We start from the raw sequence: 24,748 nt of genomic DNA, 5'->3' as shown, positions 1-24,748 counted from the left end.
CCACAACTCTGTTAAGATTTACTTCAAGGAACTCTACCAGGTTCTCACAGTAAATACCAGAGCAAAATCCCCTTGGTTTCTGGCAGAAGTGGGGAGGTGAAGGACTTATTTTAAATACTCAGGCAGTCTGTTCTTAACAAGGCCTGCCCTCTGGAGAAACTTGCTAACCAATGCCTAAGAGCTCCCTCTGGTGGCTTTCTCCACCAGCGAGCCATGGACCCCTGTCTGCTCTTTCTGACTGAAATAGGATGAGTATGTACTTTGTTCCCACAGCCTGACCATAAGGACACAGGACGAAGGACTCCTTTCCCATGTCGTATCCTTCCGAGTACCCGGAAAAGATATAGTTGCCAAAGATAATCGCATTAGTTTTTTCTCCCTAGAGCAGATTGCCAACCAAAAACCTGCATTCATCAAACCCTGTGGCACAGTAACAGCTGCAGATTCTTTTTTCCTGGCCTATGGTGAATCAGCAGTGTTGATTATGGCAGAGGAAGATGGTCTGGCCATGGGTTATAAATGGAGAGCATTTTTGAGGGATTCTGTGTAAGTGGTCTCAGGATCCAAAAGATCAACTTTTATTTAGACAACAGATGCTACGCCAGAAGTTCTAGAAAAGGCAGGATTGACAATAAATGTTATTTATGCTTTGGAATTTCAGGAAGGTTTCACAGGTCAGATTTTGTCTAACTTGGAAGCCATGGATTCTGGCTGGTTTGCATAAAAATACGTGGTTGGAAAACCCAAGTTTGGATTGCCCCTTTTAGAGAAGTTGAACAACTGGGGTGGATAGCTGTCCTGGGGATAACTATGTGGAGCCACTGGCTGCAGGTTGGTCACTGCCCTGCCAACAGATTACAGAAGAAAGAAGGCCAGTATGGCTCAGCGACTGTCTGTACAGCTGGAGAGCAGGACCATGCTATGGTAGGAGAAGCTTACACAAAATAATAGATCAGGAAGAGGTGCCCTGGAGTTTCTGTGTCATACTCACAACAGACAATGCCACTTCAATGCGTTACTAAATGACATCTATCATTTCTAGCTCCTCTTAGGAAAACAAAATGCGTGGCCCTCTGTTAAATACTTTGAAGTCAAGCCCTGCTAATATTCTGAGCTTTCCAATAGTCATGGCTTTACTGCTCTTTCAGGGATTACACCAGAATCCCGCACAGTTAAACATAGGTTTAAACAATTGTTTTTAGTTTTTATTTTCACCAAAGACTACATGAGAGGTTGCAGTTTTGAAGAGAGGTTAGCTGAGATTTGGAATCATCCTTGTATTTGCAAATTATACTCTTTCCTATTTGTAACCTAAAGAGGACTGTTTTCTAAAAAATACAAATCACTGTGCCTAATTAACTTAATTGTGGGAAGATAATTCAGAACCTAAACCAATAAAGTGGAGTTTTCATTCCAAAAGTTTTTTAGAGACAATTAAAATAATATAGGTCAGAACCTCAGATGTACATAAAAGAAGGGCATCGAAAGAGGAATAAGTGAAGATAAAATAACTTTTATTTTTCTTCTCCTTAATTGATCCAACAGATACATTTTTCAAAGTAGTAACACCAACAATGCACTCAATTATGTATGCTTATGGATATAGCTTATATGTTTCTTATGCTTATTCATAAGTGCAAATAATGTCAGCAATGATACAAAGAATTAGAAGAAGGAATTAGGTTTATTGTACAATAAATTACAGTACTGACGAACGGGTATACTGTCATTTGAAAGTGGACTTAAATTAGCTGTAAATATCTATTACAAAACCTAGGTCAAACCCACAAAAAAATATGCTATATACTAAGAGAGGATAAAAAATTGAATCATACAAAATGCTCATTTAAAACCACAAAAGGCAGGGAAAGAGTAGAAGATAAACATAGGAACAAAGTATAAGAGCATCAAATAGAAAACAATAACAAATACGGTAAATATGAGCCTAAATATAACAATAATCACTGAAAAACAATGGTCTAAATGTACCATTTAAATGGTAGAGATCCTCAGGGTGAATCAAAAGCGAGACCTGATTACATAAAGTCAACAAGAAAAACATTTTAAATATAAAGAGACATACAGATTAAAAGTGGATGGAGAAAATATTCTATGCTAATATATATCAAAAGACAACAGAAATAGCTACATTAATTTCAGAAAGCAAATTTCAAAGCAAGGAAATTATTCGGGAAAAAGAAGGGCATTATATAATGACAAAGTGATCAATTACCCAAGAAGACGTAACAATTCTTAATGTGTATATGACTAACAACAGAGCATCAAACTGTGTGAGGCAAAAACTAATAGAACTACAAAAAAAAAAAAAAAAAAAGATGAATCCACTATCATAGTCAGCAAACTTCAAGAACCCTCTCTCAGAAATGGATACATCAGGCAGCAAGAATTTTAGAAGGACATTTGAACATAACACCCTTAATCAGTTGGGTGTATTTGACCTGTATAGACTAAATCCTACAACATCATCATGCACATTCTTTTCAAGCTTCACATTCAGCAATATAGACTACATTTTTGACCCTAAAACACACTTAACAAATTTAAAAGAATGGAAAACCTACTACATCTAATCTTAGGTCACAATGGAGTTAAACTAGATATCAATACTAGATAATAGGAAAAGCCCACAATATGTGGACACCAAACAGCACACTTCTAAATACAGACATACTTCTTTTTATTCAGCTTCACTTTATTGCACTTTGTAGATAATGCTTTTTTTTTTACAAATTAAATGTCTGTGGCAACCCTGCCTGAAGCCAGCGTGTGGGTTCCATTTTTCCAACATCTGCTTTCTTCATGACTCTCTATCCAATTTAGTAATTTTTACAATATTTCAAACTTTTTCATTATTATTATATTTGTTATGGTGATTTATGATCAGTGGTTATGACTTATTGAAAGCTCAGATAATGGGTAGCATTTTTTAGCAAAAAATGTTTTTTAATTAAGGTATGTACATTTTTCTTAGACATAATGCTATTGAACACGAAATAGACTACAATATAGTATAATCATAACTTCTATATGGGCTGGGAAACAGAAAACTTATTTGACTCACTTTGTTGTGATATTTGCTTTACTACAGTGGTCTGAAACTGAACCTGCAATATCTCTCAGGTGTGCCTCCTGTAATACATGGGTCAAAGAAAAAAATCTCAAGAGAACTTAAATTTTTTTTTTCTAAATGAAGATGAGAAAGAACTTATCAAAATTTGTTAAATGCAGCTACAGCAGTTTATATAGGGATATTTATAGCATTGTATGTATAAGAAAAGATCAGTGATCTAAAATAATCTAAATTCCCATATTAAGAATTAAGAGGGAGAGGAGCCAAGATGGTGGAACAGCATTGAAGTTTTCTTGGGGTCTCGTGTCCACGAAATACAGCCAGACCAACACTAAACCATCCTGCACACCTAGAAAACTGATTTGAGGACTAACACAAAAATCTGCACAATCTGAACGACAGATTCAGCAGGTACGCGGCACGCAGAGGTGAACTGGGGGAGAGAGAAGCCGCAGAGGGCAGCAAGCCGCTTTTGCGTGCAGAGAGAGGATGTAGACAGCAGGGGGTCGGGGGAGAATACGGGAGAAGCACCCCCCCTAAAAGCAGCTGGAGAGAAAGTGGAAAAGTGGAAACAGCCGCAGGGACTGAGCTAAAAAGAGAGAAAGGAGAAAAGAGAGGGTTTAAATTCCATTAAGACTATAAACAGGGGGAGCACAGAGCCTGAAACTCTGTAGTTCAATACCTGGTGGTGCTTTGGTGGGAAGGGTGAATCCCCAGGAGCAGAGTGGAGTCTGGGCTTCTTCAGGCCACACTGGAGAGGCAGTTCCCCTGCTGGGAGGACATCTGGTAGAGGCTGTGTGGGTCCCCCAAAGGCAAGGCCCCAGTGGACCAGGGAAAACAACCACATTCGCTGGAACAAAGTTATTTTTCCATAATCCCTGAAACGCTAGTATCTTGCAAACTTTTTCTGAGGCAGGCTGGCACCCGGCTGCAGTCTCTGGGCACTGGCAGCAGCACGGACTTGCAAACGTTACTGAGTGCAGCCGGCACCTGGCCATTGCTCAGTGAGACCCTCCTGCAGAGGGACAGAACAGGCGAAAGCCGCAGTCCCTCAGAAGTAAGGGGTCAGGGAAAAACAGCCGCATCTGAGACAAAACACAGGAGGGAGGTGCTGCCTGAGGCTTGGTCACGGACTGTGTGAAAGTGGGGAGTGAACAGAAGCTGAAAACAAAGGACGGGTGTGAGATTGATGATCAGGGAGAACAGAGTTCGATACTAGAGACTGCGTACCTAGCTGGGTGATGCCCTTTTAACCTCTCCCGTGGCTGCATGCGCATAAGCACCTACAGGCACCACAACAATCCATGCCAATAAGCTAAGCAGCGCCATCTAGTGGAGAACGGAGCTGTTACACTAGGCCCTGCCCAATTGGGCCAACCTCTCTCTTTAAGAACACAAGTCTCCTTGCTTAGTTTATGGACTATAAAGCGCTTCATACTTTGACTTCTAGGGGAAAAGAAGTAATTTCAGTAGTATTTCAGTCTGTTCATCGGTTCATCTATTCAATTTTCTTTCTTTTTTTTCTTTTTTCTTTCTTTCTTTTTTCACTTCTTTTCGTTTTCCTGAATACAGGAAGAGAAAAAATTCATTTTTATTTTCGGTTTTTATTAAAACTATTTTTCTCTAATCTTTCTACTACATTTTTTACTTATATGTAAAATTTTCAAATTCTATCTTACTTTCATCATTTTATTTTAGACTACTTCAGTGTATTCATTTTTTCAAATTTTCAAATGCTTTCCTTTTTTTTTTTCTTTCCCATTTTTTCTCTAATATATAAAGCCCCTCTCAACACCCAGGAAAAACACATCTAGGATCTAACATCATTTATTCTATATCTTGTGTGTGTGTGTTTATTTTAATATTTTTTTATTTTATTTTTTTAATATTATTTTTTTTCAATATATGAAATTTATTGTCAAATTGGTTTCCATACAACACCCAGTGCTCATCCCAAAAGGTGCCCTCCTCAATACCCATCACCCACCCTCCCCTCCCTCCCACCCCCCATCAACCCCCAGTTTGTTCTCAGTTTTTAAGGGTCTTATGCTTTGGCTCTCTTCCACTCTAACCTCTTTTTTTTTTTTTTTCTCTTCCCCTCCCCCAGGGGTTTCTGTTAAGTTTCTCAGGATCCACATAAGAGTGAAACCATATGGTATCTGTCTTTCTCTGTATGGCTTATTTCACTTAGCATCACACTCTCCAGTTCCATCCATGTTGCTACAAAGGGCCATATTTCATTCTTTCTCATTGCCACGTCGTACTCCATTGTGCATATAAACCACAATTTCTTTATCCATTCAAGAGTTGATGGACATTTAGGCTCTTTCCATAATTTGGCTATTGTTGAGAGTGCTGCTATAAACATTGGGGTACAAGTGCCCCTATGCATCAGTACTCCTGTATCCCTTGGGTAAATTCCTAGCAGTGCTATTGCTGGGTCATAGGGTAGGTCTTTTTTTATTTTCTGAGGAACCTCCACACTGTTTTCCAGAGTGGCTGCACCAATTTGCATTCCCACCAACAGTGCAAGAGGGTTCCCGTTTCTCCACATCCTCTCCAGCATCTATAGTCTCCTGATTTGTTCATTTTGGCCACTCTGACTGGCGTGAGGTGATATCTGATGAGGAGCGACGTTGAGCATCTTTTCATGTGTCTGTTGGCCATCCGGATGTCTTCTTTAGGTGAGGTGATATCTGATGAGGAGTGACGTTGAGCATCTTTTCATGTGTCTGTTTAGGTGAGGCCATCCGGATGTCTTCTTTAGGTGAGGTGATATCTGATGAGGAGCAACGTTGAGCATCTTTTCATGTGTCTGTTGGCCATCCGGATGTCTTCTTTAGAGAAGTGTCTATTCGTGTTTTCTGCCTATTTCTTCACTGGGTTATTTGTTTTTCAGGTGTGGAGTTTGGTGAGCTCTTTATAGATTTTGGATACTAGCCCTTTGTCCGATATGTCATTTGCAAATATCTTTTCCCATTCCATTGGTTGCCTTTTAGTTTTGTTGGTTGTTACCTTTGCTGTGCAGAAGATTTTTGTCTTCATAAGGTCCCAGTAATTCATTTTTGCTTTTAATTCCCTTGCCTTTGGGGATGTGTCAAGTAAGAAATTGCTACGGCTGAGGTCAGAGAGGTCTTTTCCTGCTTTCTCCTCTAGGGTTTTGATGGTTTCCTGTCTCACATTCAGGTCCTTTATCCATTTTGAGTTTATTTTTGTGAATGGTGTAAGAAAGTGGTCTAGTTTCAACCTTCTGCATGTTGCTGTCCAGTTCTCCCAGCACCATTTGTTAAAAAGACTGTCTATTTTCCATTGGATACTCTTTCCTGCTTTGTCAAAGATGAGTTGGCCATACGTTTCTGGGTCTAGTTCTGGGGTTTCTATTCTATTCCATTGGTCTATGTGTCTGTTTTTGTGCCAATACCATGCTGTCTTGATGATGACAGCTTTGTAGTAGAGGCTAAAGTCTGGGATTGTGATGCCTCCCGCTTTGGTCTTCTTCAAAATTACTTTGGCTATTTGGGGCCTTTTGTGGTTCCATATGAATTTTAGGATTGCTTGTTCTAGTTTCGAGAAGAATGCTGGTGCAATTTGGATTGGGATTGCATTGAATGTGTAGATAGCTTTGGGTAGTATTGACATTTTGACAATATTTATTCTTCCAATCCATGAGCACGGAATGTTTTTCCATTTCTTTGTATCTTCTTCAATTTCCTTCATAAGCTTTCTATAGTTTTGAGCATACAGATCTTTTACATCTTTGGTTAGATTTATTCCTAGATATTTTATGCTTCTTGGTGCAATTGTGAATGGGATCAGTTTCTTTATTTGTCTTTCTGTTGCTTCATTATTAGTGTATAAGAATGCAACTGATTTCTTTACATTGATTTTGTATCCTGCAACTTTGCTAAATTCATGTATCAGTTCTAGCAGACTTTTCGTGGAGTCTATCGGATTTTCCATGTATAATATCATGTCATCTGCAAAAAGTGAAAGCTTAACTTCATCTTTGCCAATTTTGATGCCTTTGATTTCCTTTTGTTGTCTTATTGCTGATGCTAGAACTTCCAACACTATGTTAAACAACAGCGGTGAGAGTGGACATCCCTGTCGTGTTCCTGATCTCAGGGAAAAAGCTCTCAGTTTTTCCCCGTTGAGGATGATGTTACTGTGGGCTTTTCATAAATGGCTTGATCTTTAAGTATGTTCCTTCTATCCCGACTTTCTGAAAGGTTTTTATTAAGAACAGGTGCTGAATTTTGTCAAATGCCTTTTCTGCATCGATTGACAGGATCATATGGTTCTTATCTTTTCTTTTATTAGTGTGATGTATCACGTTGATTGATTTGCGAATGTTGAACCAGCCCTGCATCCCAGGAATGAATCCCACTTGATCATGGTGAATAATTCTTTTTATATGCTGTTGAATTCGATTTGCTAGTATCTTATTGAGAATTTTTGCATCCATATTCATCAGGGATATTGGCCTGTAGTTCTCTTTTTTTACTGGGTCTCTGTCTGGTTTAGGAATCAAAGTAATACTGGCTTCATAGAATGAGTCTGGAAGTTTTCCTTCCCTTTCTATTTCTTGGAATAGCTTGAGAAGGATAGGTATTATCTCTGCTTTAAATTTTTTTTTTCAACGTTTATTTATTTTTGGGACAGAGAGAGACAGAGCATGAACGGGGGAGGGGCAGAGAGAGAGGGAGACACAGAATCGGAAACACGCTCCAGGCTCTGAGCCATCAGCCCAGAGCCTGACGTGGGGCTCGAACTCCCGGACCGCGAGATCGTGACCTGGCTGAAGTCGGACGCTTAACCGACTGCGCCACCCAGGCGCCCCTATCTCTGCTTTAAACGTCTGGTAGAACTCCCCTGGGAAGCCATCTGGTCCTGGACTCTTATTTGTTGGGAGATTTTTGATAATCGATTCAATTTCTTCGCTGGTTATGGGTCTGTTCAAGCTTTCTATTTCCTCCTGATTGAGTTTTGGAAGCGTGTGGGTGTTTAGGAATTTGTCCATTTCTTCCAGGTTGTCCAATTTGTTGGCATATAATTTTTCATAGTATTCCCTGATAATTGTTTGTATCTCTGAGGGATTGGTTGTAATAATTCCATTTTCATTCATGATTTTATCTGTCTGGGTCATCTCCCTTTTCTTTTTGAGGAGCCTGGCTAGAGGTTTATCAATTTTGTTTATTTGTTCAAAGAACCAACTCTTGGTTTCATTGATCTGCTCTACAGATTTTTAGATTCTATATTGTTTATTTCTGCTCTGATCTTTATTATTTCTCTTCTTCTGCTGGGTTTAGGCTTCCTTTGCTGTTCTGCTTCTATGTCCTTTAGGTGTGCTGTTAGATTTTGTATTTGGGATTTTTCTTGTTTCTTGAGATAGGCCTGGATTGCAATGTATTTTCCTCTCAGGACTGCCTTCGCTGCATCCCAAAGCGTTTGGATTGTTGTATTTTCATTTTCGTTTGTTTCCATATATTTTTTAATTTCTTCTCTAATTGCCTGGTTGACCCACTCATTCTTTAGTAAGGTGTTCTTTAACCTCCATGCTTTTGGAGGTTTTCCAGACTTTTTCTTGTGGTTGATTTCAAGCTTCATAGCATTGTCGTCTGAAAGTATGCATGGTATAATTTCAATTCTTGTATACTTATGAAGGGCTGTTCTGTGACCCAGTATATGATCTATCTTGGAGAATGTTCCATGTGCACTCGAGAAGAAAGTATATTCTGTTGCTTTGGGATGCAGAGTTCTAAGTACATCTGTCAAGTCCGTCTGATCCAATGTATCATTCAGGGCCCTTGTTTATTGACTGTGTGTCTATATTTGATCCATCCATTTCTGTAAGTGGAGTGTTAAAGTCCCCTGCAATTACCACATTCTTTTCAATAAGGTTGCTTGTGTTTGTGAGTAATTGTTTTATATATTTGGGGGCTCCCATATTCGGTGCATAAACATTTATAATTGTTAGCTCTTCCTGATGGATAGACCCTGTAATTATTATATAATGCCCTTCTTCATCTCTTGTTACAGCCTTTAATTTAAAGTCTAGTTTGTCTGATATAGGTATGGCTACTCCAGCTTTCTTTTGGCTTCCAGTAGCATGATAAATAGTTCTCCATCCCCTCACTCTCAATCTAAAGGTGTCCTCAGGTCTAAAATGAGTCTCTTGTAGACAGCAAATAGATGGGTCTTGTTTTTTCATCCATTCTGATACCCTATGTCTTTTGGTTGGCGCATTTAGTCCATTTACATTACATTATAGAAAGATATGGGTTTAGAGTCATTGTGATGTCTGTATGTTTTATGCTTGTAGCAATGTCTCTGGCACTTTGTCTCACAGGATCCCCCGTAGGATCTCTTGTAGGGCTGGTTTAGTGGTGATGAATTCCTTCAGTTTTTGTTTGTTTGGGAAGACCTTTATCTCTCCTTCTATTCTAAATGACAGACTTGCTGGATAAAGGATTCTCGGCTGCATATTTTTGCTGTTCATCACATTGAAGATCTCCTGCCATTCCTTTCTGGCCTGCCAAGTTTCAGAAGAGAGATCAGTCACGAGTCTTATAGGTCTCCCTTTATATGTTAGGGCACGTTTATCCCTTACTGCTTTCAGAATTTTCTCTTTATCCTTGTATTTTGCCAGTTTCACTATGATATGTTGTGCAGAAGATCGATTCAAGTTACGTCTGAAGGGAGTTCTCTGTGCCTCTTGGATTTCAATGCTTTTTTCCTTCCCCAGTTCAGGGAAGTTCTCAGCTATTAATTCTTCAAGTACACCTTCAGCACATTTGCCTCTCTCTTCCTCCTCTGGAATACCAATTATGCGTATATTATTTCTTTTTAGTGCTTCACTTAGTTCTCTAATTTTCCCCTCATACTCCTGGATTTTTTTTATCTCTCTTTTTCTCAGCTTCCTCTTTTTCCATAATTTTATCTTCTAGTTCACCTATTCTCTCCCCCGCCACTTCAATCCGAGCCGTGGTCATTTCCATTTTATTTTGCATCTCGTTTAAAGTGTTTTTCAGCCACTCCTGACTATTCCTTAGTCCCTTGATCTCTGTAGCAAGAGATTCTCTGCTGTGCTCTATACTGTTTTCAAGCCCAGCGATTAATTTTATGACTATTATTCTAAATTCACTTTCTGTTATATTATTTAAATCCTTTTTGATCAGTTTGTTAGCTATTGTTATTTCCTGGAGATTCTTTTGAGGGGAATTCTTCCGTTTGGTCATTTTGAATAGTCCCTGGAGTGGTGAGGACCTGCAGGGCACTTCCCCTGTGCTGTGCTGTATAACTGGAGCTGGTGGGCGGGGCGGCAGTCAGACCTGATGTCTGCCCCCAGCCCACCGCTGGGGCCACAGTCAGACTGGTGTGTGCCTTCTCTTCCCTTCTCCTAGGGGCGGGATTCACTGTGGGGTGGCGTGGCCCGTCTGGGCTACTTGCACACTGCCAGGCTTGTGATGCTGGGGATCTGGAGTATTAGCTGGGGTGGGTAGGCAAGGTTCATGGGGGCAGGAGAGGCAGGCTTAGCTCACTTCTCCTTCAAAGATCCACTTCAGGAGGGGCCCTGTGGCAGCGGGAGGGAGTCAGACCTGCTGCCGGAGGGGTGGCTCTGCAGAAGCACAGCGTTGGGTGTTTGTGTGGAGCAAGCAAGTTCCCTGGCAGGAACTGGTTCCCTTTGGGATTTTGGCTGGGGGATGGGTGAGGGAGATGGTGCTGTCTAGCGCCTTTGTTCCCAGCCAAACTGAGCTCTGTCGTCCCGGGGCTCAGCAACTCTCCCTCCCATTGTCCTCCAGCCTTCTCGCTCTCCGAACAGAGCTGTTAACTTATGACCTCCCAGATGCTAAGTCCCGCTTACTGTCGGAACACACTCCGTCTGGCCCCTCCGCTTTTGCAAGCCAGACTCGGGGGCTCTGCTTGGCCGGCGGGCCGCCCCTCCACTCCGGTTCCCTCCCACTAGTTAGTGCAGCGCGCACCGCCTCTCCGCCCTTCCTACCCTCTTCCGTGGGCCTCTCGTCTGCGCTTGGCTCCGGAGACTCTGTTCTGCTAGTCTTCTGGTGGTTTTCTGGGTTATTTAGGCAGGTGTAGGTGGAATCTAAGTGATCAGCAGGACGCACGGTGAACCCAGCATCCTGCTATGCCACCATCTTCCCTAGAATCAATATTATTTTTTTTTACTTCACTAATTAATTTTCTCCCTTGAAAATGATGAAGTAAAGGAATTCACCCCAAAAGAAAGAGCAGGAAGTAATCACAGCCAGGGACTTAACCAACACAGATACAAGCAAGATGTCTGAACCAGAATTTAGGATCACGATAATAAGAATACTAGCTAGAGTCGAAAATAGATTAGAACCCCTTTCTGTGAAGATAAAAGAAGTAAAAGCTAGTTAGGATGAAATTAAAAAAATGCTATAACTGAGCTGCAATTTTGAATGGATGCCTTGGTGGCAAGGATAGATGAGTTAGACCAGAGATTCAGAGATATAGAAAACAAACTTATGCAGAATAATGAAGCAGAAATAAAGAGGGAGATTAAGGCAAAAGAGCATGATTTAAGAATTAAAGAAATCAGTGACTCATTAAAAAGGAACAACATCAGAATCATGGGGGTCCCAGAAGAGGAAGAGACAGAAATAGGGATAGAAGGGTTATGTGACAAAAACATAGTGGAAAACTTTCCTAACCTGGGGACAGCCACAGACATCAAAATCCAGGAAGCACAGAGAACTCCCATTAGATTCAACAAAAAACGACCATCACCAAGGCATATCATAGTCAAATTCACAAAATACTTAGGCAAGGAGAGAATCATGAAAGTAGCAAGGGAAAAAAAGTCCCTAACCTACAAGGGAAGACACACCAGGTTTATATAAGACCTATCACCAGAAACTTGGCAGGCCAGAAAAGAGTGGCAGGATGTATTCATTGTGGTGAATCAGAAGAATATGCATCCAAAAATTCTTTATCCAGCGAGGCTGTCATTCAAAATAGAAAGAAAAATTAAAAGTTTCTCAGACAAACACAAATTAAAGGAGTTTGTGACCACTAAACCAGCCCTGCAAGAAATTTTAAGGGGGACTCTCTGAGGGGAGAAAAGATGAAAAAACAAAACAAAACAAAACAAATAATAAAGACCAAAAGCAACAAAGACTAGAAAGGACCAGAGAACACCACCAGAAACTCCAACTCTACAAGCAACATAATGGCAATAAATTCATATTTGTCAGTACTCATTCTAAACATCAGTGGACTCAATGCTCCAATCAAAAGGCATAGGGTAACAGAATGGATAAGAAAACAAGATCCATCTATATGCTGTTTATTAGAGACCCACTTTAGACCTTAAGGCACCTTCAGATTGAAAGTAAGGGGATGCAAAACCATTCATCATGCTAGTGGTGATCAAAAGAAAGCTAGAGTAGCCATACTTATATCAGACAATCTAGACTTTAAAATAAAGACTGTATCAAGAGATGAAGAATGGCATTATATCATAATTAAGGGGTCTATCCACCAAGAGGACCTAACAATTGTAAACATTTATGTGCCAAATGTGGGAGTACCCAAATATATAAATCACAACATAAAGAAACTTAATCACAAACATAAAGAACTCATTGACAGTAATACTATAATAGTAGGGGACTCCAACACCCCACTCACAGCAATGGACAGATCATCTAAACAGAAAATCAACAAGGAAATAATGCCTTTGAATGACACACTGGACCAGATGGACTTCACAGATATATTCAGAACATTTCATCCTAAAGCACCAGAATATACATTCTTCTCCAGTGCACATGGAACATTCTCCAGAATAGACCATATACTGGGACACAAATTAGCCCTCAACAAGTACAAAAAGATCAAGATCATACCATGCATTTTTCAGACCACAGTGCTATGAAACTCGAAATCAACCACAAGGAAAAAATTTGGAAAGGTAACTAATACTTGGAGACTGAAGAACATCCTACTAAAGAATGAATGGGCTAACTAAGAGGTTAAAGAGGATATTAAAAAGTTCATGGAAGCCAATGAAAATGATGACACCACAACCCAAAACCTCTGGGATGCAGCAAAGGCGGTCATAAGAGAAAAGTATATAGCAATCCAGACCTTCCTAAAGAAGGAAGAAAGATCTCAGATATACAACCTAACCTTATACGTAAAGAGCTGGGGAAAAACACAGCAAATAAAACCCCAAATCAGCAGAATATAGGAAACAATAAAGATTAAAGCAGAAATTAATGCTATTGACTCCCCCCCCCAAAAAAAACAAACAGTAGAACAGATCAATGAAACCAGAAGGTGGTTCTTTTAAAGAGTTAATAAAATTGATTAACCACTAGCCAGTTTGATCAAAAAGAAAAACGAAAGGACCCAAATAAATAAAATTAAGAATGAAAGAGGAGAGACCAACACAGCAGAAATAAAAACAATAATAAGAGAATATTGTGAGCAATTTTTGTGCCAATAAAATGGACAATCTGGAAGAAATGGACAAATTCCTAGAAACATATACACTACCAAAACTGAAACAGTATGACATAGAAAATTTGAACAGACCCATAACCAGTAAGGAAATCAAATTAGTAATCAAAAATGTGACAAAAAACAAGAGTCCAGGGCCAGATGGCTTTCCAGGGCAATTCTACCAAACATTTAAGGAAGAGTGAACATCTATTCTCCTGAAGCTGTTCCAAAAAATAGAAATGGAAGGAAAACTTCCAAACTCTTTCTATGAAGCAAGCATTACCTTGATTCCAAAACCAGACAGAGACCACACCAAAAAGAACTATAGACCAATTTCCCTCATGAACATGGATGCAAAAATACTCAACAAGATATTAGCCAACTGGAACAAACAATACATTAAAAAAAAAATTATTCACCTAAACCAAGTGGGATTTATACCTGGTATGCAGGGCTGGTTCAATATCCACAAAACAATCAATGTGATTCATCACATCAGGAAAAGAAAGGACAAGAACCATATAATCCTCTCAATAGATGCAGAGAAAGCATTTTGACAAAATACAGCATCCTTTCTTGATAAAAACCCTCAAGAAAGTAGGGATAGAAGGATCATACCTCGAGATCATAAAATCCATATACAAAAGACACAACGCTAATATTATCCTCGTGGGGAAAAACAGAGCTTTCCCCCTAAGGTCAGGAACAAGACAGGGATGTCCACGGTCACCACTGTTATTCAACATAGTATTGGAAGTCTTAGCCTCTGCAATCAGAGAAGACAAAGAAATAAAAGGCATCCAAATTGGCCAGGAGGAGGTCAAACTTTCACTCTTCACAGATGACATGATACTCTATATGGAAAACCCAAAAGATTCCACCAAAAAACTGCTAGAACTGATTCATGAATTCAGCAGAGTTGCCAGATATAAAATCAACGCACAGAAGTTGGTTGAAATCATACATCATCAATGAAGCAACAGAAAGAGAAATCACGGAATTGATCCCATTAACAATTCCACAAAAAACGATAAACTACCTAAGAATAAATATAACCAAAGAGGTGAAAAATCTATATGCCGAAATCTATAGAAAGTTTATGAAAGAAATTGAAGACACAAAAAAAATGGAAAAAGATTTAATGCCTCTGGATAGGAAGAACAAATATTGTTAAAATGCCGATACTACCAAAACCAATCTACATATTGAATGCAATCCCTATTAAAATAACAGCAACATTCTTCACAGAGCTAGAACAAACAATCCTAAAATGTGTATGGAACCAGAAAAGACCCCGAATAGCCAAAGCAATCTTGAAAAAGAAAACCAAAGCAGGAGGCATCACAACCCCCGACTTCAAGCTATACTACAAAGCCATAATCATCAAGACAGTATGGTACTGGTACAAAACCAGACACTCAGGTCAATGGAACAGAATACAGAACCCAGAAATGGACCCACAAACGTATGGCCAACTAATCTTTGACAAAGCAGTAAAGACTATCCAATGGAATAAAGACAGTCTCTTCAGCAAGTGGTGCTGGGAAAACTGGACAGTGACATCCAGAAGAATGAACCTGGCCCACTTTTTTTACACCAGACACAAAAATAAACTCAAAATGGAGGAAAGACCTCAATGTAAGACAGGAATCCATCAAAATCCTCAAGGAGAAAGCAGGCAAAAACCTCTTTGACCTCAGCCACAGCAACTTCTTACTCAACACGTCTCCAGAGGCAAGGGAAACAAAAGCAAAAATGAACTACTGGGACCTCATCAAAATAAAAAGCTTCTGCACAGCAAAGGAAACAATCAGCAAAATTAAAAGGCAACTGACAGAATGGGAGAAGATATTTGCAAATGACATATCAGATAAAGGGTTAGTATCCAAAATCTATAAAAAACTTCTCAAACTCAACACCTAAAAAACAAAAAATCCAGTGAAGAAATGGGTAAAAGACATGAATAGACATTTCTCCAAAGAAGACATTTAGATGACCAACTGATACATGAGAAAATGCTCAACGTCACTCATCATCAGGGAAATACAAATCAAAACCACAATGAGAAACCACCTCCCACCTGTCAGAATGGCTAACATCAATACCTCAGGCAACAACATATGTTGGTGAGGATGCAGAGAAAGATGATCTCTTTTGCATTGCTGTTGGGAATATAAGCTGGCACAGCTACTCTGGAAAACTGTATGGAGGTTCCTCAACAAATTAAAAATAGAACTACCTTATGACCCAGCAATTGCATTGCTAGGTGTTTATCCAAGGGATGCAGGTATGCTCTTTCAAAGGGACAGATGCACCCTAATGTTTATAGCAGCACTATCAACAATAGCCAAAGTATGGAAAGAGCCCAAATGTCCATTGATGGATGAATGGATAAAGAAGATGTGGTATATACAATAGAGTATTGTATAAAGTACAATTAAAGTACCAAATTAAAGTATTTATTAAAGTACTTATTAAAGTACAAATTAAAGTACAGATAAAGTATTGGATAAAGAGATGTGGTATATACAATAGAATATTACTCGGCAATCAAAAAGAATGAAATCTTGTCATTTGCAACTACAGGGATGGAACTAGACGGTACTATGCTAAGCGAAATTAGTCAGTCAGAGAAAGACAAACATATGACTTCACTTATATGAGGACTTTAAAACACTGAACAGATGAACATAAAGGAAGGGAAGCAAAAATAATGTAAAAACTAAGGGGACAAAACATAAGAGAGTCTTAAATATGGAGAACAAACAAAGGGTTACCGGAGGGGTTATGGCAGATGGGCTAAATGGGTTAGGGGCATTAAGAAATCTACTCCTGAAATCATTGTTGCACTATATGGTAACTAATTTGGATGTAAATTAAAAAAAAAAATAAAATAAATTTCTAAAAAAAAGAAAGAAAGAGAACAGCAAATTGAATCCAAAGTAGGCAGAATAAAAATAATAATAAGAATTAGGGTAGAAATCAATGAAATTTAAAATAGGATATCAATAGATTAAATTAAGAAAGCTAAAAACTGTTTGAAAAAATAAAATAAATTGATAAGCCTTCAGCCAGGCTAACTAAGAAAAAAAGGGAGGACACAAAGTGTTAATAACGAAAAAAGGAAATCCCTACAGACCCTATAGGCATTAAAAGGATAATAAAGTGATAGTAGGAACAATTCCAGAATGTCTCCTTTTACCATACTTTTTTCAACATTGTTTCGGAAGGTGTAGATAATTCAGTAAGACAAGAAAAGGAAATAAAGGATATATAGACTAGAAAGGAAGACATAAAATTATCTTTGTAGATAACATGATCGCCTGTGTAAAAAATCTGAAAGAAGTGGCAAAAAATTCCTGAAACTAATAAGCGATAATAGAAAGGTTGGAGAGTAGATTAAAGTATACAAGCCAATCTCTTTCCTTTATATCAGCAAGTAGATATATATATATAGTTGTATTTCAACCAGTAGAACATGTAGATGAATGAATAGAATTTGAAATTAAAAACATAATACCATTTACAATGGTACTCAAAAAATTGAGTTATAAATCTAAAAAGATATATGCAAGATACATATATACGTATATATACGTATACATGTATATATATATACACACGTATGTATATACATATACATTTATATATGTATAAATATCTGGAAAACTATAAACACTGGTTAACACTAAATAAGAAAAACTAAATTAATGGAGACATGGTACATGTTCATGTACTGGAAATTTCCATATTGTCAACATGTTAGCTCTTCCCATCTTGATGTATAATTTCAATGCAATTCCAGTCAAAATCCCAGCAAATTATTTTGTGGATATGGATGAGATGATTCTAAAGTTTATATGGAGATTTAAAGACACAGAATAGTCAACAAAATATTGAAGAACAAAGTTAGAGGATGATACTACCTGATCTCAATGCTTACTATAATATACAGTATTTAAGAAAGCATAATATTAGTGAAAAAAATAGGAATTTGATCAGTAGAACAGAATACAATGTACAGAAGGAGAGCCACATAATATAGTTGACTGATTTTTGTCAAAGGACAAAGGTAATACTATGGAGCAAAAAATATATATATATTTTTTCAACAAATGGTGCTAGAACAGCTAGACATCCATATGCAAAAAAAGAAAAAAAAGAATCTAGACACAGACTAACATCTTTCACAAAAGATAACTACAAAACAGATCACATTTCTAAGTAAAGGAAAACATAGGTGAAAAGTTAGTTTACTGTGGGTATGGGGATGACTTTTTAGACGCAACACTAAAGGCATGATCCATGAAAGACATGACTGATAAGCTGTACTTCATTAAATTTACAAATTTCTGCTCTGTGAAAGACAAGGTCAAGGGAATAAGAAGACAAGCTGTAGACTGGGAGTAAATATTTGAAAAATAAAATCTGATAAAGGACTATTATCCAAAATATACAAAGAACACTCAACAGTAATGAACAGTAAAAATCAACAGTAATGAAATAGACAAACTGATTAAAAAATGGGCCAAAGACCTTAATATTTACTCACCAAAAAAGATATGCGATGGCAAATACGCATATGAAAGATGATCCACATTATGTCATTAGGGAAATGCAAATTAAAATGAGATACCATTATAAACCTACTAGAAGACCAAAATTCAGAACACTGACAAACATCAAATACTGGTGAGAATGTGGAATAACATGAACTCTAATTCCTTGTTAGTGGCAATGCAAGGTGGTACAGTCACTTGGGAAGATGGCTTGGAGATTTACTATTACCATATGACCCAGCAATCATGCTCCCTGGCATTCACCTGAAAGATTTTAGAAGTTACTGTGTCCACATACAAACCTGCTCATGTGTGCTAACAGCTTTACTAATAATTGCCGAAAGTTGGAAACAACCAAGGTGTCCTTCATTTGGTGAATAGATAAAGAAACTAAACTATCATACCTGAAAATGGACTATAATTCAGTGCTGAAAAGAAAAGAGTTATCAAACATGAAAAACATGGAGGAAACTTAAATGCATTTTACTAAGTGAAAGAAGACCATCTGAAAAGGCTATATACTGCATTATTCCAACTCTCTGACATTCTGGAAAAGGCAAATACAATGGAGAACAGTAAAAAAGATTAGGGGTTACAGGTGGAGAGAGGGAAGAGAAGGATGAATAGGTGGAGCAGACAGGATTTTAGGACAGTGAAAATGCTCTCTTTCATACCATAATAATGGATACATAGGATTATGCACTTGTCCAAATCCATAGCAAGTACAACACCAAGAGTGAATCATAATGTAAGCTATGGGCTTTGAGTGATTCTGATATGTCATTGTAGTTCACCAATTATAACAGATGTGCCACTCAATGGGGGATGTTGATAATTGGAGAGGCTGTATATGCGTGGGGCAGGCATTGTATGGGAAGCCTCTGTACCTTCCCTTCAGGTTTTTGGGAACCTAAAGCTACTGCAAACAAAATAAAGTCTTAATATAACAACACATTTTTTAAAAAAACCCATATTTAAGAGAAAGTGAAAAGTAGACTTAAGAGGTGAAGAAGAGGAAAACACCTCATGCTGGGCATGTAGGTTATATTACATAAACAGAGGATTGGGAAAGATAAGCAGGAGTGTGAATTATTGAATTTATCTTGAAAGTAAGAAGACAGAAACCAGGGAATTTCTCAGGATATGATGCTTGAGGAGGCCAATTGATTGTCAAAGTCCCTGTTTTAATAAGATTTGGAAGCCCTCTACACTCCTCTGAAATTTTTCTTTTTGCCATAAGACACCTCCAATCAGTAGTCTTCAGAACACCTATGTAGAGATTAATCAGTCTTGTTCTTGGGATCTTTAATTTGCCTTATGTAACAACGGCACATCAGTTAAAAAAATTACTACAATCAATATTTCAGGAAGCCTGAGAACACATACTTACTGGTGGCAATCTATGTAATTGACCCAAAGGAAAGGTGGCATTCCTTGCTAGCCTTTGTTATGAATGCTAGATATTCCATCAGAAAATTAAAAAAAAAAAAAAAAACAACTATTTCACTAATAAGGAAGTGCTATTTGATTAAGGAAACTACTGGTAGTCCAAGGAAAAAAATAAATGACAAATTTGGGGAAAATGGTCATTTATAAGTTAATAACTCTCACATAGTTGGAGCACAATTACTTGATAAAAAGTATTCTTACCAGAACTAAGGACTTGAGAAATAAGGTCTCTTTAAATGCTATTGTGACCAAATCTAGTCTTTCCTCATTTGAATCCTTCCACTTTTCAGTGATAACAATTCTAATTAACAAACATGGGGAGAAAATATCACCAGCACCAGGTTGTTTCCTCCTATCCCTTTCACATACTTAAGTATTTAGGATTTCTAAATACTAAATTCCTAAGACATTTTCAAAGAATATATTGCTTCAGTTTCTTCTCACATATTTATCTATACAACCATTTTTCACCCAACTATCTTTCTACTGCCTACTTACCTATATATCCATTATCTATCTATCATCATTTTTTTATCATCTATCTATCATCTATTCATTTATCTATCGATATACATCTCTGTTACAATAAGAGTTGCATATAGCATACCTCAATACAAATTATTTCCTGTTGGTCGTAGGATGCTGAAACCTCTGCTATCTTTTGTCAAAACATGATTAGCTTATTTGATTCCCACTACCCAATTATGACAACTGTCTACTTTAGAAATAGTTAAGGAATAAGTAAACTGTATGATTTTGGATCTCTTATGGTTTAGGTACATTTAAAGTGTTATGTAAAATCTAGGAATGTTTGGTAATATGATATTAAAACCATTTTATACAGAAATTATTTCTGCAGGATGAAATGGTCATTGTGTCTTCAATCTGTCTGTTTGGGTAAATTCTTTTTGGTTTGCTTTAATATTAGTCTGGATTCAAAACTTACCTATTTTGAAACTATTATTTTCTCCAAGTTTATAGTCATAACTTATTTAAATTAATCTGCTATCAGTTAAGCTGTATTTTTATTTTTAACAGGATGAGAATATTTTTATTTTCTTTTTTTTTAATGTTTATTTATTTTTTTGAGACAGAGAGAGACAGAGCATGAACGGGGGAGGGGCAGAGAGAGAGGGAGACACAGAATTGGAAGCAGGCTCCAGGCTCCAAGCCATCAGCCCAGAGCCCGATGCGGGGCTCGAACTCATGGACCGCGAGATCGTGACCTGAGCCAAAGTCGGACGCTTAACGACTGAGCCACCCAGGCGCCCCGAGAATATTTTTCTTATTAAGCTATACCCAGTTTATGGCATTGGAACAATATTAACAATTTAACAATAAAGAAGAAAATTCTGATGCAGAGTTAGATCTGATAGCCTTATGTACTTAAAATCCTCTTTGTTATTTTTATTTTTTTAAAAATTTTTTTTTTCAACGTTTATTTATTTTTGGGACAGAGAGAGACAGAGCATGAACGGGGGAGGGGCAGAGAGAGAGGGAGACACAGCATCGGAAACAGGCTCCAGGCTCTGAGCCATCAGCCCAGAGCCCGACGTGGGGCTCGAACTCACGGACCGCGAGATCGTGACCTGGCTGAAGTCGGACGCTTAACCGACTGCGCCACCCAGGCGCCCCTCTTTGTTATTTTTAATCCTCCTTGTACATATTCTCACAAAATGTAATTCAGTGTTTGAGGTAAACTCAATTACTGAAATTCACAGTGTATGAAAAACTTTAAACTATGTTTAAAGATACCATTGAGATGTCGGGAAAATGTAGATTACATTAGGAAACCATACTCAGGAGATTAAGATGAACATTTATCTACTCAAGGGGAAATTTTGTAATTCCTCTTGAGATTTGCAGAATTATTTGGTATAATCTATAGTGTTTTTCATATTACGAAGCAAGTAATACTTGGGTCTTTAAAAATGTTAAAAGCACTAAAATATTTTAAAATACTGGATTTTTGCTTACTTACAATTTATATCTGCAGTTACTATGTTTTGTAGATTGCTAATATATTTGTTTTCCACTATATTATTTTTAAAGTATCAGAAATACTTTATAAATACAAGGATTATTATATATAAATATAAATATATATGTTTTAATATATATATGATGTTTTGTTTTCAAGAAGAGGAAGTGTAATTACAATAATATTGTCAGCATATATTTTATTTTTTTATTTTATTGTTTTAAATGTTTATGTATTTTTGGAGGAGAGAAAGAGAGAGTGTGAGCAGGGGAGGAGCAGAGAAAAAGGGAGGCACAGAATCCAGAATGGGGTCCAGGCTCTGAGCTGTCAGCACAGAGCCCAAGGTGGGGCTTGAACTCACAAACCATGAGATGGTGACCTAAGCCGAAGACACTTGACTGACTGAGCCACCCAGGTGCCCTTCTCAGCATATATTTTAAATTCCCCTATATCCATGTTCCCAAGAGACTGGAAAGAGGAGACTATGATGCAGGGAATCATGAGGAAGAAAAGAGGAATTCTTAAAAAGGTAGGGGTTCTTAGAGTAAGACAAGGAAAACAATGGAGGGAGGTGAGAGGGAAAGGTCCTTTTTAGATCAAAACACCTGCAGTTGGAATAGAATAGAAATGATTAAATAGATGATAGATAGATAGATGGATAGATAGATAGTTGTGGACTGCATTGTGTTTCCCCAAATTCATATATTGAAGTCCTACTCAGTATCTCAGAATGTGACTGTATTTGAAAATGGAGTCTTTTTTTATTATTATTAATTTTTTAATGTTTATTCTTGAGCGAGAGAGAGACAGAGTATGAGTGGGGGAGAGAGAGAGGGAGATAATCCGAAACAGGCTCTAGGCTCTGAGCTGTCGGCACAGAGCCCAGTGCGAGGTTTGAACTCAGGAGAGCTGTGAGATCATGACCTGAGACAAAGTCAGAGGCTTAACCGACTGAGCCACCAGATACTTTAAAAGTATCTTTACATTTTTTTTTAACTTTTTTTTTTTACTTTTACCTTTTTATTTTTTTTACTTATGTAAAAAGATACTGAAGTTAAAATGAGACCATAAGAGTGGGCCCCAAACCAATCTCACTGGTAACCTTTTTAGAAGAGAAGATTCAGACACCCAAAGAGACACTAGATATGTACTTAGAGGGAAAACCACCTACAACCATCCAGAGCCAGAAGAAGGAGGCCATTTATAAGCTAAGGAGAGAGGCCTCTGGAGAAAACCCTGCTGATTACCTTGATCTTGGACTTCCAGCCTCAGAACTGTGAGAAAATAAATTTCTGTTGTTTGAGACACCCAATCTGTGATATTTAGTATGGCTGCCTGAATGAAAGAGAACAATAGATGTTTCCCCTGTTCCCATTTTGGATTCTGTGAGAAGACTGGTTTTTAGAGTGTTTTTACATTAATCCAGGGTAGGCCCAGCAGAGATGTGTGCCACCACGAAGCATGCCCACAATATTCTTATCTCCTGAAATTTAGATAAGAGCGCTTCTTGTGTGCTCCTTGTGGGAGACACAGGAAGAGTCAGCGGACCTGCTGTTGTAAAGGTCCTTCTTCCCAGGAAGGGGTAAGGTGAATAAAAATGGGTGACCTATGTCATAAACACAGTAGAGGTTGTGACTGTGTCACAGAAAACCGGCAGAGCCAGCAAGATCTAGCTAGTTAAGCTGGTGGGGGACCCAGTATTTAACATGAGTCATTGTTACAGAAATTACCAAAGACCCATAGGATAGAAAAGAATGGACAGGTGGATCTAAAGCCACTTTCTCTTTGCAGGGGAGGCAGGTAAGTTTTCCTCTTATCACAGATGCTAAGTTAGGAAGAAGTAGGGGAGGAAAAATCCTAAAACAAAATACAAAACAAAAGAAAAACTCTGTATTGGCAAAATGCCAAAATGCCTAAAGGGACTCATGAATACTAGTGAGGGCCTCGATGTTTGATTAAATCATGTATACAAGCAAAGAAAGCATAATCCCCTATATACTCCCACTATTGGTGGATAAATGTAAGACTTCTCCCAAAGTACATATTCTCTTTTGTTGAACTCATAAAAGGTAGCACTAGACTAGGCTATTAGAAGTTTTGAGCTATTGAAATTGCTGCTTACAATGATGTTTGAATTGATATTGAAATATCAGAACCTATTTCATTATTTCATGAAAAAAAAAAGTCTGACAGGAAGCAAGGAAGTTAGTCTCTAAAAGGGTGACTAGTTCCTAACCCCCACTGAATGGAGGGTCTAAAGGAGTTTATACACAAGCATTGTCAGCCATGGCTATCTTAGGAAATTGAATGAATTGTGTCTTCAGAGAGGAGGCATAAATAAAAGTAATTATAAGGAACTGGGAAAGTAAAGAGTGGAAAAAAAAAAAAAAAAGACAGGGAAGAATCTGTCCCTTACAGAAGATTTAGCCAGAACTAACATTTATACCTCATTTAAACTATATAATTCCAAAATATTCCTACCAAAAACATATTTCTAAACCTTTGTCTCAAGGGTCTAAGATAGGAATCAGGAGACTATAGCATACGGGAAAATCCAGACTTTCACCAGGCTAACCAAGAAGGAAGAGAAAAGCCACAAATTACTGATATCAGTAATTTGAAATGAATTAGTAATCAGAAATGAAAGAGAGGCTACCACTAGAGATTCAGTGGACACTAATAAGATGACAAAGAAATATGATGAACAGCTCCATGTCCACAAACTAGATACCTTAGATTAAAAGGACCAATTCTTTGAAAGACAGAAACTGCCAAAATTCACACAAGGATAAATAGAAAATAGGAATAAGACTATATTTTTAATGTATTTGAATCAGTAACTAATGACCTTCTTAAAAAAAAAAAAAATCAGGCCCAGATGGAGTCACTGATGGATTCTAACAAACACTTAAGGGAGAAATGATACGAATTCTCTACAATCCGTTTCAGAAGATAAAAGCAGAGGGAACATTTCTAACTCATTCCATGATGCCAGTATTATCCTAGTACCAAAAACAAAAACAAAAACAAAACAAAAAACAAACAAAAAACCAGGCAGCAAAGACATTACATGGAAGGAAAACTGCAGGCAAGTATCTCTCAGGAACATAGATGTAAAATTCTCACTAAAATATCAGCAAATGTAATCCAACAATGTATAACAGGAACTGTACACAGTTG

General features: G+C 37.8%; 1 pseudogene; it reads left to right on the top strand.

The window, feature by feature from the left end:
* The first annotated feature begins 244 nt into the window (after positions 1-244).
* On the top strand, positions 245-948 carry LOC115511562 (annotated as a pseudogene).
* The last annotated feature ends 23,800 nt before the right edge of the window (positions 949-24,748 follow it).

The sequence above is a fragment of the Lynx canadensis genome, chromosome B1, assembly GCF_007474595.2.
Source record: "Lynx canadensis isolate LIC74 chromosome B1, mLynCan4.pri.v2, whole genome shotgun sequence".
In the NCBI taxonomy this organism is placed as follows: Eukaryota; Metazoa; Chordata; class Mammalia; order Carnivora; family Felidae; genus Lynx; species Lynx canadensis.
This window is presented reverse-complemented; position numbering and strand designations above follow the sequence as displayed.